This window comes from Suricata suricatta, chromosome 7 (genome assembly GCF_006229205.1).
Source record: "Suricata suricatta isolate VVHF042 chromosome 7, meerkat_22Aug2017_6uvM2_HiC, whole genome shotgun sequence".
Lineage (NCBI taxonomy): Eukaryota > Metazoa > Chordata > Mammalia > Carnivora > Herpestidae > Suricata > Suricata suricatta.
Window position 1 is genome coordinate 53,813,948 of NC_043706.1, and position 17,752 is coordinate 53,831,699.

General features: G+C 36.0%; 1 protein-coding gene across 1 annotated transcript in view; it reads right to left on the reverse strand.

The window, feature by feature from the left end:
• Nucleotides 1-17,752, reverse strand: part of KHDRBS2 (KH RNA binding domain containing, signal transduction associated 2) — a 543,955-nt gene that overhangs the window by 1,491 nt on the left and 524,712 nt on the right. The gene's annotated exons all lie outside the window — the stretch shown is intronic.

The following is a 17,752-nucleotide window of genomic DNA, read 5'->3' on the forward strand; positions in this document are numbered from 1 at the left end:
CAAAAACAAACCAAAAATGACTAGTGCCCGTTCTCTGTCTCCCAAACTTAATGATTAGAAAACTACAGGGTGAGACGTGGTGCTTGATATTGCCCAGTGATCCCCTAGATGATTCTTAGGTGATACAGGATGAGATCCTTGTGTTAAACTATCTTAGACAAAGTTAGAGAGAGTCAGGATATGGAACAGAGTAAATTTAAGCAGTAAAATCAATAAAGAATATGCCCATGTCAGTTTTTACAAATACTTTGAAAATCAAGAGGTATTACTACACTAAGAAAACTCTTCATTTTTCTGTTAATCAGATTCTCAGTAACTTAAGTGTTCTGAAACCTAGCCAAAAACAAACAAACAAACAAACAACAATAACAAAAGAAAACAAGAATTAAGCCAGCAAGCTTTTGAGTATTGGGTTAAACAGCCTTTGTAAAGTCCATGTCCTCAGAAGAGGAATGTAGCCCTCCTTCAAAGGGCTGGGGACTTAATATTGGGTTTATGGTTACTTCTATGTAACTCCTGAAGCTAGGTTATGTGGATCTTTCAATCTGCATTCAGTTTGCAGTTGAGAGCTGATTTCACGCAAGGAGCTCTGGTGAGAAGTAGGGACATAGAAGAGATTAGTAGAGAGACACACTGACTTGAAAGCTGATATATAGGATAATGATGGTAATGGACATACCAACTGGAAAGAAACTGCAGATTGAGGCCAACTGATGTAGAGCATGTCTCTACATAGTTCAAGTGCCCCTAAGACTATTTTTACACATAGTTCAGGGAGATTAAGGAAAAGCAATAAAAGAAATTTTCAGTTGCACACACTGTACTATATATAAAGCAAAGGAGAGTGGTATACAATATAAAACAATGATTAAAACTTATCAACATAGAAAAATAGTATTTAAATGATTTTTTTCTGGGATATTCTTCATCAGAACTTCTTTATTAAAAATGATACCTAATAATGAAAAATTTATCCTTTCCCTTATTTAAGGTACATGCTTAAGTTTATTTCAGTATTTGATAGGACATCAAATAGAAATGAGAAGCTAAATAAAAATGAGAAATATCACCTTTTTTCCGAATAGCCACATTTGCAGAAAGCCACATTTGGATAGCTGCTTGTTTGTTTTTTTAACTAGTTTCATGGGATGCAGTCATGCTTAGTTATTTGGATACTGTCTATGGCTGTTTTCACTCTACAAAGGCAGAATTGAGTAATTGTGGCAGCGACCATACTGTCTGCAAAGTAAAAAATGGATGTGAATAGGTCTAGGCTTTTACAGAAAAGATTCACCGACCCCTGCTCTAGATTATGCTGGTTGGAGACTGCTGATGTTGGTCTTTCTGATGTGATCTCTTGAGGACAGGATTTCCTAAAGCTGTCAGAATTTCTCAGCATAAACACCGTGAAAAAGAATTCTATGTATTTATTTTCTGGAATGAAATAAAACTTCTTGATGTGCTAGAAGCGAAAACCAATTTTGCTTGCAGAACTAGCAAGTGCCTTCTCAGTCTTATATAATATGAATTTTACTTTGACTATGAGTGTCAAGAATATGTCAATGTCCTTGTGTTCTAGTGGTAAAATCTAATCAGTTTAAAAAAATTTTTTAAGTTTATGTATTTCTTTATTTTGAGAGAGAGAGAGGGAGGGAGAGAGAGGGAGAGAGGGAGAGAAGGAGAGAGAGAGAGAGAGAGAGAGAATTCCAAGCAGGCTCCGCATGGTCAGTGCAGAGCCCGATGTGGAGCTTGAACCCACAAACCGTGAGATCATGACCTGAGCCGAGATAAGAATCAGACGCTTAACTAACTGAGCCGCCCAGGTGCCTCCAAATCTAAGCAGTTTTATTAAGTCTTTTGAGAAAAGGAGCATAATGCTTTTTGCTTCATTCTGTGCTTGAGTGTTAGATGTCCCTGGATTGTAGTCTATGAGTTAGAAACTGAGATAATATAAGTTTCAAGTTTTCCCACTCCTGGATTCTTTCTCTGATGCTTGATGTTCTCAGTAGTTTCTGCAAAATGGTGAAACAATATAAACAGAGTGACAGCAATGTCTGCCACAGCTACCCTCGATTTGTCAGAATTTTTAAACTGCGTAATCTTGAGAGCACATTAACTGTTCAATACAAACTCATTGATTTAGGTGTACTTGATTTTATCTAAAGCTCTAAGGCAGCTAATGTATGGGCTAAAACCTTCACTTCCTACTTTTGGCTAACATTAAAATGCGGGGTGTCACTATTCACTGCTGTATCCTCAGTGCCTGGAAAAAGCATCGTGCCTAGTAGGGGTTGAATGCAATGAAAGACAGCATGAGTGAAAGGATGAATGAATGAAGAAACCGAGGAAGTATGAGGCAGAAAGAGCTCCGAATTACAACCTTAAAAATGGTAATAGTTGAGCTGAAGACATTTGGCATTAATTTGAAGAGCTTTGGAACTAGAAATTTTAGATATTTTAAAGCCAGACTTCTCACTCAAGAGGGTTAGTTAGCTAAATAGCAAAAGTATTTCATGACTGGATTCATAAAAATTGATAGTAGACTCTCATCACAAAAAAGTATAAAAGCATGTGTCATTGCATAAAAATAGGCTCTAATAATTCTCTGTATGTAAGTTCATTCTGTGTTCTTTCTTCCTTGCTGAAGTCTAGGAAGGGGAAATACTTTAGTCTATGATAACTGTGACCAGAAAGGCAGCCAAAATGAATTCCTACGTAGGTGAAAGTTTAGGTTTTCTGAAATCCATCCATTAACAGAGGAATCAGGATTTATTTTACTTAATTCATGTTCTCCATAGTGAATTGAGATCAGGAAAGGTATTATTTCTATTTGTGCCAAATTTCCTTGGGGGGTGTGTGTGTGTATGTGTGTGTGTGTGTGTGTGTGTTTATACATAGCCAAATGTTTACAGTCACCTGATAATACAAGCCAGTTTCTTTCAGTGAAGTTACGTTCTTTGAATCTGGACTGGAGAACACTGACTCAATGGATGTTTTTCTTTCATCATCATTTAGTGTGTCATTGAACCTTACAGAGCAGCCACTGCCCTCATTGCTTACCATTGGATTTCTTCACTGTAGGTATCAGAGATAGAAGTGATTCTTAGAAATCCAAGGAGATTCTAATTTGAGTCCTTCACAGAACGTTGGACGTGGAAAAGATCCAAACATAGGAAGAGACAAATCATTATATTGTCCTTATGATGGGAATTCTCTAAAATTTGAAGTATAAAGGAAGACCCAAGAATAGACTTAGAAATTGCTTGTCTTCTTTGGGTTCAACTATTGAGCAGACAAGATGGACTTTAAATATTTTAGGGTTTCATACAAATTTTGGAGTCCTAGGCAATGGTTTCTATTCCCATGATATGGTATAGGAATCATTTTAAAAATCATCACAGACCATGAAATTTAGAGGTAATCTTTTTTTGTCCTTTTGGAAAATAATAAAGGATGTAAGATGCTCTCAGTATCAGGATCATTGTCATATGAGAAGCACTAGCATGTGAATGAGCAATTAGATAAGTAATTCCTCAGAGAATGTGTAAAATAGCTGTCTGCCAAGTTGAAATTACTGAAACGGCTTACCTAATTGGGGATCTGGAAATAGGAAATGAAGATATGAGAAATAGCTTCAGCGACTTCATAAAAATCCCACCATTTCTAGGCCTCCCAATTCAGATTTTAGTGTGCCATACAGCATTTGAAATAAAGAAGGAAATAGGCAAATAAAGCATTCAATAAATGTTTTTCTTTACTAAAGATCTCCTATATGTTGTCATTGTACTAAGTCCTGAGTATGAGGATTCTTTAAGGAGCCTTTTGGAGATCACAGGATAAAACTAATATGAAATTTCATAGATTATAACACATTTGTAATTGAAGAGAATGCTGGGGAAGGCCTAGAGGAGAGAGAGCTACTAATTTCCATCATTCAACTGAGCTTGGATTGAACTCTAACATCTATTTCAAAGAAGTAATTTTCTGAGCAAATATACAGCGTAACTAAAAATTCAGGTACTGTTTAACCTATTTAAGAGAACTCACTTTCTTTGAAGATACTCATGTTAATTATTTTGTATCACCTGGCCTTGTTTCTTAAACTGGATTCTAAGATCTCAGAGAGAACTCTTCTGTAGTGGTAGATACATAGGAAGAACACCATAAATATTTGCAAGCTACATATAAATAGATGATGTTACTAACCAAAAAGAATTAAAAAATCAATTCTGTGAAATAAATAAAATAAAGCAGAATTCTTATTCAGAGACACATTGTTAGCAATTAGGTTATAATGTTGCATATATTTGAAATATATTAATATCTTTTTAAAAAGTACTTTATCTCTGTCCTTTAACTGATTTTTTTCCCATCTGAGTCAAGTCTTACAGAATTCCACGGAGTGTGTCTCCATTACATGCCAATAAGCATCATTGAGGAACATTGCACTTTGATAAAGCAGTGTAAATGACTCAGGAAACCCTTCTTCTGCATTCGATGTTACTCTAGTGTCTTCAAAAGCTTCTGCATCTTAAATACTCTGGTTTCAGCAGAATCAGATCTATTAAGTGGTGTGTATTTCTCAGTGTGCTCTCTCATTCCTACCCAGAGACCAGGAGCATTGAGAGCGGGAAAGAAAAATCTGGATGATATTTAAAGTTACAAGGCTGTGTTCTCTGATTGTTCCAGAGATCCTATCATTATTGAGTTGAGGTTCTTGGTGGGGAAACTGAAGCATAGGAATAAGGCACCAATTTAGGAAAAGTCAGCATCATTTAAGTACCTGGAAAGTAAACTTTTAATGTTTACTTTTACACCCTCTGCCTCAAAGTCCATTAATTTCAGGAATCATTTAGAAAAGATATAGGATATCATGGAGATTATTGAGGGCACAGCTCATATGTTCACAGTTTGCTAGACCCTACATAGCTAGTTGTTTATAGTTCTGAGATCTTAAAAAGAATCTAAAAATATTTTTTTTAAATCACTGTGTTAAATCAAGCAAACAAATAAATAAATAAGGGGCACCTGGGGGGTCTCAGGTTAAGGATCTGACTCTTGATTTAAGTTTAGATCATGTCCCAGGGTTGTGGGATAGAGTTGCGTGTCAGAATCTGCACTGACTGGGGAGTCTGCTTAAGATTCTCTCTCTCTCTCTCTCTCTCTCTCTCTGTCTCTCTCTTTCTCTCAAAATAAAACCCGTAACACAACAACAACAACCCAAAATCAAAACAAAAATACCTCACCACAACAAAAAGGGAGAGCTCATGCTATTTATCTTTATTATACTGTTAGACAATATGTAAAAACCGTAAGAAAAGTGGGAAATCTAAGTTAACTTCTATTATTACAAACCACTGGTGTCTGGTTTGCCAGTCATATAAGAGCGTTACAAGGTTGATTAGAATTCACCTGGTTCTGAGCCACACAGTTAAATTTCTCATATTTCTCTAAGGAATATCTTTCTATTTAAAAGCATCTATAGAATGTATTCTTACATATTGTGTTATTGCTATTTATTCCCCAAAGAGAATGTGTTAGCTTAGATGTTTTGTTCTTGTAACTCACTATAACAATGTTCATTTTCTTTATTTAATTTTTAAATACCTATCCTATTACAGAATTGAGAAATTCCCTCTCAAGACATCTTCCAAGGACCAATCACAGTGTGGGGCATTTTATGTGTGTTATTAGCAAATCCTCCCAACTTCCTGTAAGGTGTGCACCAATATAGTCCTTTCAAAGATCAGAAAATTAGAGCTCAGAAAGTTTGTCTGGAAGACCCAGAATTTTTATCTATAATCGTCTTAGCATTTTCCAGCACCTCTTTCATCTGAAAGAAGCCCCTGACTTCCACTCCCTTTTTCTTTTTCTTGCCTAGGAAACAGGACTTCATTTATTCTAATCCCCCTGAATTATTTTATAACTAGTGATTCCTACAGCAAATAATTAGCTAAATGAGTGAGAGCATAGCTTTAATTTTGTTAACAATTGAGTGGGCTGCTTGAACTGAATTTGTTAAGGTGTTCATTCCTCTAAGTAGAAAGCATGTCTGCTCTGCCCTGAGCATTTTAAAATATCAATGGAACGTTAGAACCTAATGGTTCAAAGATTTTAGCCACACCGTATTTCCACATTGTGTAATTGCAGAGTTTTTTTCTGAGATACAGAGGGTAAACTATTATAGGACAGAAGGGAAAATATGGATGACCAGCATCTCCTTTCACAGATGAACATAGTGAATTGTGTTCCAAGGAGAGTTGACTTTGAGTTCACATCAGTTATACTCACAGGAAATTCAGTCAGTTTCTGGGAAGCATTACAGCTTTTATCATTATTTCAAATTTTTAATTAGATATTGCCTGTTAGAAAAAAGTAACACGGGATATTCCATCTAGAGAATCTCAGAGGGCTGGGCCATTCTAAGCACTCTGCTCTCAACTCTAGAGTTTTGTGATGTGCATGGAAGGCACTGGTAATTATTTATTGAATAAATTAATTCTATTTAAATATTTTACACCTTCATTTGTACCGATAAAAGAGGCCCTTTCCCTCCCTCAGATCTCTTCACTTGGAATGGGGGTCTTAGGGCTTGTAACCAGGCCTGCATTTGAATTCTGGTTCTGCCTCTTTCTTCTTCAGACTTTTTTGGCAAGTGGTGAATTTCTTAATTTGCATAATGATGCTACATTTTAATTGTCACAAACCATTCTGAGCTTCTAATATGCATATCTAACTCCTGAAGGGCATCTCTTCAGGTGTTTCAAAGTCAACATTTTCCAAAACTAACCTCATCTTTTTCTCCAAATACTTAATGCTCTTCCCAAGTTTTGTATTGCAGAGACTGATGCTACTTGTCTAGTTACTCATCAAAACCCTTGGCATCTGCCCACCTTTGCCCAGTCAACTCACCAATCAGCAAGGTTTGTCTTTTCTTTCTTAATACGCATTTAACTCATCATTCTCTTTTCATCCATACCAACACTTTTCCATGGGAAGTCATTCTCATCTTTGCCCAGAGTGCTCATCTACCTACCTACTTATCTTTTGGGTCTTTCCATGATTTTAAATGTGTGTGTGTGTGTGTGTGTGTGTGTGTGTGTGTGTGTATACACATGATGTAATATATTATACATGGGTATATCTGTGTGTGTGTGTGTGTACATTCCTACTCTTTTTCACATTCTAGCCAGAGGGACTTTTCTTAGTATAAATGATTAGGCCTGCCTGGTCAGTTGCTCTTGTACCATACTCAAGGTCAAGTCGAAATTCCTTAGCAAGGAATTCCATGCACTGCCCAGAATGATCTGACCCTTGACTTCATTTTAGAGCACTGGAGTTGATGACTTTGATGATCAACTAAAGTACAGGTATCCTACAGTATTCATTGAAAAAAATTTCTTGAGTCTTGAAATACAAGGAGTGTTGTTGGTATAGTTAAGATTTTAAACTCTTTCTTAAAAGGAAGGCCATCTTATTGCAAGGAAATGGACCAATTAGTGGAAGAAACCAGTAGAACATAACAGTTAAAGGCTTCAAGTACAAGACACAAACTCTATATACCTGTTATATTTCAGAAAATGAATGGTTTCATTTTGCTTAATATATTGAAAAAAAAAACCTTACATTTCCCTTAGCAACTAGTAAATGTTTATAGATTAGCTTTTTTGATTGCTTATTTTGATTCATCTTAAGGATGATAATGATGATTTCTGGTGGTGATCCCACACACCAGAGATGGGCTAGGTATTTTGGGACTTCTTAAGAGCTTCTCTTGGTTACTGGTGAACTTCTAAATACCAACAGTTTCCTCAAAAACAGTGCAATTCATTTTAGTCTTTGAAGAAGTTCTTAGGTGAAGTCCCTCAGTGGCTTTTGAAAGTAGGTGTTTTCGATTGCCTACGTGGACCATGAAACAGATAAGTAACAACTGACTCCAAAGTCCCATCTGTTGATGCAAACAACAAATATGAATTTTTAAAATGTAGTACATCCTGAAAATATGCATGGGGACACCTGGGTGGCTCAGTCAGTTAAGCATCTGACTTTGACTCAGGTCATAATCTCATAGTTCTTGAGTTCAAGCCCCACATCAGGCTCTGTGCTGACAGCTCAGAGCCTGGAGCCTGCTTCAGATTCTGTCTCTGTCTCTGTCCCTCCTCTGCTCACACACTTACACACACATACGCTCTCTCTCTCTCTCTCTCTCTCTCAAAAATAAATAAATACTAAAAAAAAGGAAAGAAAAAGAAAAAATGCATAGAGAAATTAAAGAAGACAGCTTGATAAATATGTGAATCATCTAGAATAAGAAAAACTGTAGAAACTTCTGAGGGTAAAATTTTGAAATATATCTGTGGCTCAACTAGTTGGTACTTGACTTTCTCTATTAACTTTAGTTCACCTCAGTGGAATATGGGTTGGTGGCCATGGCTGGGTTTTATGACCTGAGAATTAAATTATCTTCCAGATTCTTTTTTCAGTTTAGATATGGATATTCTAGGGCCATTTCTCCTAACTTTTGTCCATTCTTATACATACACTTGTTTACTATCTCCAAATTTATTTCATATATAATACCTAATTTCCAAATCATTGCATGATTTCATGATTTTATCTTCTGTGGCTAAGCTTAACTTTTTGGAATTACTGTTATTTCTGATTGTGAGCTCCAGGAAGATTTTTTAAAATGCCCAATAAATTTGAGGCTGTGCTAAGAACAGCATTCCAAGTAGTTTAGCTTTCAGTGAGTGATTTTTATAAGCTCCTATGTTCCCAGATGCAGCCACTATGATTTGGAAGGTTAGGAAGAAACACTGTAATTCAAAATGCGGTGACTAGTGTATTATCCCTCCCTTGCTGGTGGTACTATTTTTATATTGTCTACTGCTTTAGCCCCTACCATATTATTCATTTTACCTAATATCATATTTAATAATGACTCGACTCTGTACCATTTCATTTCTAGTAATAATTCATTAGCAGTTGACAAATTACACATGTAAATAAAACTTAAGCCTATATTTTATCCTTGGCTCTATTGTGTAATATCTTACATCTATAGAATAATAAAGGCCAAGGTTCTCAATATTTTAAAATAAGTATGTATCTATTGTCTTACTTTGGATCTAAGATTTCTCTACGTAAAAAAGAGATGAACAATCCAGTTAGAAAAAATGAAAGGTACAGAAAAAAATGGTGAATCATAATTGGGCACAATGTATAAGTTTCTGTGACTTGAGTTTAAAAAATACTTCTACTATTGTGAAATATAATCTGGAATCAATCAAAAGTCTGTAGAATTCAGCCACAGACTTAGTTTGTACATAGGACTTTATGAATAATAATGTAAGGATAAGAATGATGATATAAAATAACATTTTATTATTCTCTAAGAATTCCAGTAATGCCCTCAACTCAGTGAAGAAGGTAGGCCTGGTGGCATAGCCTCATAGACAAAGCAACTGAATTTATAACTGTTTGATTGCCTTACTCCCCCTACATCTGTCATTTCTATACTTAAGAACAGAAGTGAGCCCAAAGTATATTCTTAGACCAACACTGTTATGAGAGTTCCAGAAAACCAGGTTTTAAGCTCAGCAAAGTGTTAACCTGGCAATGACCAGCTCTAACTCTACTTTTGCCTCAGCATGCCTCTGCCTGCTTTCCCAGGTGGGTGCTCACGTTGTCACTACCCCTGTAACAAACATTATGAGTGCCTTTGTCCCTGGTGATTGTGAAGTAACCTCTAAACTCTGGAGTGTCCTGGAGTAATGGGAAGGTCTTTATCATCAGTGATGGCTCCTCTGACCACACCTGATAGTTTATGCTAATGAGATGACTCAAGTTGGGGCTGGGTCTGCCTGAAAGACCAACCAGGAGGTTAGAGGGTTTGGGTCTTAACCAAGTGATATTAGCCCAATCTGAAGAGGAAGGAGGCAGGAGTTAGAGATGATTCAGACATTTATGTTACATAATGAAACTATAATAAAAACTCTGGGCCCTGAGGTTTTCAAGAGCTTGGCAATACCTTGTGTGTTGTTACTCATCAGTATGCCAGGAGGAATAGTGCCATCCTGAAGATTTTGAAAGCTTCATATTTGGGACTCTTCCAGGCCCTGGTCTATGTATCTTTCTCTTTGCCTGGTTCTGCTTTCTTTCCTTTTGTTCTAATATAATTAATTGTAAGTTAGAGCCCTTTCTTTATAGAAGCCTTTTCCTTCTGTGAGTCATTCTGGCAAATTATCAAACCCAATGGGTAGTGGGTACTCTAAATCTGTAGACAGCTGGTCAGAAGAAAAGGTGATCTTCAGTCTCTAAAATTTGTGACCGGAGTGTGAAGTGAGGGCAGTTTTGTGGACATTTGTACCCTTGTGACATTTGGGCTAACTCTAGGCAGTTACCTTACTTTCTTTGTTGGCCCTCCCCAGTCTTCTCAGCAGCCCAAATCTTAGCTCTTTGCCTATAACTGGACCTATCACTGCTGGAATTTCCAAACGCCAACGGCCTCCAGGGGCATCTGTCTATCTTCTGGTGCTACACTCCCCTGATCACAAGAGGATTTCTGGAATCTTCCTGCAGTTTCCAGGCTCCAGAGAGACTGACCTAAGTGTTCTAGATCCACCCTCCCCCTTCCCTGACATGTCTTGTTACCAGCAGAGCTAAAGGTTTGATGAGGTCCTCATATGGTTAGGTAATTTACAAAAAGACACTGATACTGTAATTAATTAATAATTGTAATTATATTTTCAACTGGTATACTTTTTTCAGCATATATATCAGTTCCCACTGAATCATTCAATACATTATGACATTTGATAAATATATGTTGCACATTTATTTCAGGACAAGGTGTCTTAGTCTTTTTAAAATTCATATCCTCTTTTAATAAACATAAAAATCTCCCTAAACTGTGAAAATTTATTATAAAGGCCCCCTAAGGTGGTAGGCCTTTAGTATATAGTTTTCCTTCACTAGTGTATTTCCTAGCTTTATATTTCATATTCTGTACTTTATGTTTTAAAAACAGCTCATTTTGTATATTCTAAATAAAAATCTATGTCATATTGAATATACTTTTTTTGTACATGATCTGTTCATCCCAAGATCCTGACAATAAATCACTCAACTCTTCCCTCCCCATCAGTTAAAATGATTGCCCCATTAACTCAACAGAAAAGAAGTAATAAAAGAACTTTCCTATGGCTTGTTTTATTGTCTCAACAAGAGAGTTGTTGGGTGTATGTGGGCTATAATTTTTTGTGGACTCTCTATCTGTTGGGTGAATTTTAGACAAAGTTAAGTGTAAGATTTAACTGTTCAGCACACCGTTCTTCAAAAAGAGACAAATTCTATTTTCCATTACTTAAACTTACAGCTTCTTTAAAAAGGTGAACTGAAAATGCCAGGTCCTATAACAATATTTGCTTATAAAGTATCCTGTGTTCTAAAGGCAGCCTGTGCATAACTTGTGTGGTGCCTTTAAGGATGCAAGTGCCCGGCGCAGTTTTGACCATTCATATTAAGATCATAGGCTACCTTTTATCAAGCTCCCATGTATGTATCTAAAACTTGCTCTCAACTGATAGGACCACTGAGAACACTATTCAACTGGTGCCTAGTTCTTAGCTCCAAAACTATGATGGAGCTGATCTTGGGTGGAGCTGGACATTAGTATTTTTTTCAGGATTCACCAGGTGATTCTAAAATGTGTAATTAACCTTAAGAATCTCTGGCCTGAAATAATGAAAACCGGGTTCCAATTCTGCCTAAAACTGAATTGAAACTGTACTACGTCCATTACAATGGAAGCAATGGAGTAGTGGTGCGCTGCTTTTTTTGTCTAGGCAACACAATCTGCATTTATTATCAAGACTAGTTGAATTAGATATCTATCTCATTGCAACTTCTGAAATAATAAGGACGGAAAGTAAGCTATGTCTTAAGTTAATTTTACAAGTTGATTTTAAAATACTTTAGGGGTGCCTGGGTGGCTCTCAGTCAGTTAGGCATACAGTTTCGTGTCTGGTCATGATCTCATGACTAGGGGGTTCCAGCTCCACACTGGGGAGCTGAGGGCATTGCGAGGGCCTGAAGCTTGCTTGGGATTCTCTCTCTCCCTCTCTCTGCCTCTCTGTCCGTTCACTCTGTATCTCTCAAAATAAATAAACTTTAAAAATACTTTAGAAGTGCCATTTCATTAATCTTTTTGATTAAAAATAAAGTTTAAGGATATATATTAAAAGTTAAATAGAATAAATCACAGTGATATTTTTCTCAATAGCCTATCATGTAGCAATTTCAATACTAAGAAGTCCCAGGAAAGATAAATTGGTTGTATACATTAGTTTTTAAAGTGGCGAGTGAATTCTTGCCCATATTAAGGAACTTATCTTCATTTATAAAATCAATTTCCTCGAATTTATATTTCTACTTACTCTTAAAAACGGACAGTCTTTGTTCTTGAATCACATGGATGACATGATTGCCAGTTAGCTTCATTTTCTTTTGCTGTTTTCACAGATTAATCAATGCAGGGCTTATTTTCATACTGGGATAATAATCATTCCTGCCTCTGAACACAAAATGAGCTTTGTGTTCTGCAATCGTCTTGAAGTGAGGCACTCAAATGCCCTAGAATATGGCACAAAATTCTTTTTGCTTTCACTCATTTCAAGACAGTGTATTAATATTATCCTCCTTGCTTCCACACAGCTGTCATCTTAAATGCCACTAAAGAATGGATGCATAATTAGCTCTTCAGTTCACACATTAAATACATTTTAATAAACAGTTCTTTTCTCTGAGAAGAGAATATTGCCATCCATTCTTAGCTGTCAGTCTCAGAGAGAATTTAGAGAGTGTCTCCTATGGGAAGCATTGCTTAGCCAAGCTAATCTATGCCTTATATTTAAAATGCACCCTTATTGAATTATGAGCTATTCAGACTTAACCAAAACAATTATAATGACTCTGATAAGTTAGGAAATATTTTTAAAATGAAGAAACTGATTTTGATCCTTGTAAGTCAAATATTTGTGTTCCAAAGTAAATTTAAGTTATCAGAAACTTAATAATTAAACATTAATTTAGTAATAAAGATCAGTGAAATGTGTAATACATATTAAATATAATAAATAATATACTTATGTATACTTATGTTCTATTTTTTACTAAATTGAAAAGAGTTAATACTTAAAATTTTATATTTATAATGTTGCATGAAAAATAGTTTAATCATTAATATTAAGTTGTGGGCAAATATCTTAAATAATCTAACTGATGAAGTTAAAAAGGATGCATGTTTTTCTCTGAAGTCAACATATTTACCACTTCAACATGAATTATGGGCCTGAAAAAGACAAAACTATTCTGGTGATACACACAGTGTATGAAGATTCAAAGTGAAGCATCACACTGAATGATTAGATTTTACTTCCAGTGGTTTATTTCAAGTCATTTCTAAAGGAATCCTAAATGAGAGATACTATTTATGAATCTTTTGATGCAGGACCCAATGATCCTGAAGAGCATTCCTTCTTCCTTACCCAAAGCTGTTTGCCACACAGGTCTTTCCACCAACTTGAGCAGGAGAGGCAACTGATTCTGAGCCTCCTCACTTACAGTCCAAATCTAGGGTTTTGTCAGAAAAATGAGAAGTGGGGCTATTTATTTTATAAGAAATACAGACTACTCATTGAGATTTAATATCTGTATCAATGATAGAATCAAACTGTAACAGAGACATTACTAATTCAGAATGGAATTGAACAAATCAGTGGAGATGCAAGGCTTAAATGTTACTGATTTAAAAGATTGTGCACAACTCATTAACGGTCAGCTATAAATGGACACTAGTTAATATGTAAGGTATGGAAAATTAATGAAAAAATCAATCAATCTGTATTTGAGATGACTAGGTCCTCAAATAACTGTCCCACATGCATATTTAAATTTTATCATCTGCCCATTTAGATGTGATAGGATAAGCAACCTATCAGCAAGAAAACTGCACTTGAAGCTCCCTCTCCGTAGTAACCTAGCACCGAAATCTGAATGTATGTGATGCAGGTTAATTTATCAATTAGACTTTAAGATTATGATGCTGAGCACTTACTATTTCTCAGCTTTGACTTGGCCCTTTTACCACTGTCTACAGAAGATGAGAGAGTAAGAGAATTCTCAAAATTTAAATTTCATAACTATATGGATAGACTGCAAGTATTTTTCTTATTTCCTGTTCATATAAAAAACCGGATCATTTTTTAACTGATCATAGTAGTGGTAAATTCCGATAGTGCATGTGAAAATAACTTGTGCATTTTGTCAAGGCATAATTGTAATGATTCAGAACTGAAAACAAACTTTATTTAATGATAGGAAACTCTTAAGGGAATTTTTATTAAGTATTCTATTTTGTGTTCTCTTTTTAAATAAAATGTGTATCATGATGGATTAAAAATTTTTCAAAATAAAAGGGAATAAATATAGTGTAATTCAGGATAGTTTAAAAATTTCCTTCTTTTTCAAAACGAACTTTCTATTGTGGATGTGTATTATTTTTAGAATTAGAAAAACAGAACTTATTTGTTAGGTTAACCAGACCCATGTATCTGCTTAGATTTATAAACACCTGTGGCAAAAAAATAATCTAAGAAAATAAAATCAATTTCACATGTGCATCATTTAAAACATAGCTGCCTTTGTTCAGAGTCTCTGATCCCCATTCCGTGGCCTAATGTGTACCACAGATAGGTCGTCCTGAGTCAGGAGGGTTATGGGGCAGTGGAATGGCCTTTAGGCTGCTTGAATCCTGGATTGTGAGCAGCTCTTCCTTCAATTTCTCTTTGCTGCACACATACTATTTTCTGTGAGATCTATGGCAGGAAAAACAGTAGCAACACATTAGCTAGATTTCTTTATACTTCAGCCCCTGGAATATCACTTCTGACCCCAATAAAATAACTAAAACTCTGTCCTGAACAGTTATCCTTCTGACATGAAAATCAAGAAACGCTTCCTAAATTAGAATGCATAGAGTGTTGACATATCAACATTTTCAAGCAAAGAATAAAAACACCTTGAATGTGAAGTTTATTCTTGAATTAATGCCTGTTCAATAATGTCACAAAATGGCAACAGATCCTAGTGGCCAAAGAAAAGATCTTGGCCCTAAAAATGAGTCTATTTTTAGGCACATATATATGTAATCCTCAAAGGCTAAGAATATGGCCAATTTGGCTGACATTTTAGTTAATAAAATAGGTTGAAAAAGTGACTATGTAAAAATTCCTACTTAATAACTTTCTTATTCTGTCCAGACAACAAATCCCTTTCTGCCTTTTCTTCATTACTTCATTAAAAAATAATTTATCAACTGTTTCTCTGTGGTGAGAATTGCTTATTGGTAAATTGTAATTTGACCCAGAATGAAATTTAGTGCTTATGGGCAGGGGTAGCTTTTAAAATAAAAGGGGTTGTTTATCTCTAGACGTTGCTGCAGCAGAAGAACCAAATAACCAAGAATTATGTAAGACCCATAGGTTATAGAAGTGAGCTCCACTCTCCTGACTATGGCCCCCTATGTGTCCATTATAAGATCTGAGAAGCAAGTCTGTATTCACACACTTTTCCCTATTAACTTACATGGTAGTAACATTTTAAAATATAAATAATTGAGAAAGAGAAAACCCATCTCTTATTACCAACTACACTGTCAGATTCATCCCTGCCATTGATTTTAGTACATGTAATTCTGTAAAAGAAACCTCATAGGTGTGATTTTCCTCATATTCTTGTGCTAAGTGTAAAAAGCAATGGCCATATTTTGCAATGAAAATTCCACTTTTTAAAAAAGTGACTTATAAATAATGTAAGTTTTAAGAGATTGTCTACTGCAGTATTTCCAGGATAGAGAACAATGGTTTACACATGTCAGCCACTAAATAAATATTTGTTACATAAATAATGGCCTCTGACCTTTGCTTTTATCATACAGTTTATAATCTGGCACAATTTTTTAAAGTTTATTTATTTATTTTGAGAGAGAGAGAATGCACAACCAGGGGAGGGGCAGAGAGAGGGAGAGAGAGAATCCCAAGCAGATTCTGTGCTGTTAGCACAGAGCCCAATGTGGGGCTCGATCCCATGAACTGTGAGATCATGACCTGAACTGAGATCAAGAGTCAGATGCTCGACCGACTGGGGCACCCAGGCATTGCAATCTGGCATGATTTTTTATATGTACCCATCTGTTTATCAACAGTAGACAGTAGGAACAAAGGAAGGAAAATGTCTATTGTGTACAACATCACGTTCCTACAGCCTGGTGATACCAATATGCACAAAGTTGAATGAATTAAAGAAAGGCCTATGTTGTATCTTACTCATCTATCATCCTAAGTAACTAATTATACAAGGCATATGGCTTGATTTCTATTTGATTAAAAATATGCTTGGAACAATGCAGATTGACTTATTGCTCTGTTGAACTAAGAGAATGCGGTAGCAACTGAGCCGGACCTGTGCAAACTTGTGCATCACTTATTTTTTCTGTGAAATAATTTCTGAAAATATGTTTCAGTTATTTTGGAGACTACATCTGTCTCTCACAGCAGGGATATTAGGTTCATTTGGTGCTGGAGGAGCTGGAATCTGAGAGACAGTGAGCCTACTGCTCATTTTAGGTTAATTATTTTTTCCTATAAAATACCATAGATGACCTAAGATTAGTAGGAGAGTAGCTGGCAGGATTTAGGGAAATCTCACTGAGCTCAATATCCTTACTTTAAAGCAAACTCAGGTATAAAGTACCAGATCCTGTTCTTTCTACGAGGTCGATTGAACTCTGTCCCCATGTCCAGCAACAAAATCAGAGACACTAGAATTCACATTCTTGCTCTGTCATTTGCTAATTGTTTAACTCAGCCAAGTTACTTACTGCTCTGAGTCTTAGTTCCTTATTTGTCAAATGCAGATGGCAATAGGAGTGTGTACCTTGTATGATTCTAGTGGGGATTAGATTATGTAGATACACATATAATGTTTAATGAGGATTATTTCCATTCTCTCTAATCCTTTTTATAAATTGCTTAGTGCAGAGCCATAATAGGAAGGCGTCATGTGTGGTAGCAGCAATCAATAGCATTCCAACCACCAAGGAAAATATCAAAACCCCAGCGGAGCCTCAGAGCTGCACTCTCATGTCGACCTATCCTCTGTTGTTCAGTTTCCTCATTGTAAAATGGAGATCAAAACACTTAATAGTTCAATTCATTATTTAAAAAAATGAGAAAATATATGTAAGTAATCAGCTTATGAATGGTAATCATTGTGGGGGTGCGCTATTTTCCTACTCTTATTTCTGAGCATGGCCTCATGATTCCCCTAGAGAAGTGAGTCGATTTGGTAACTCGAGTTCCAAGAGGGGACACTTCCTCCTTTCCTCCTGAGCTCTGGACCTTCCCTTCCCTTCCGCATCCTTATGGAGCACTGCGCCTTCATCTTGTGGAGCCTCAAACACACAGGCAACAATCGTGTTCTCTTTTGCTGCTCCCCATAAAGCGAAATGGAGAGGCCTCAGTCTTATTTCAATAAAAATGGGGGGCTGAAAACATTTAACGAGTGTTAGTTTTCAAGGTGGTCAACTAGTGATGCTGCATATATATTATAAGGGATAAAAAAAACTACCTTTCAAAAGTGATATACTCCATTAGGTCTAATGAAGAACCAGGGGGAACGGAGGAGGGAGAGA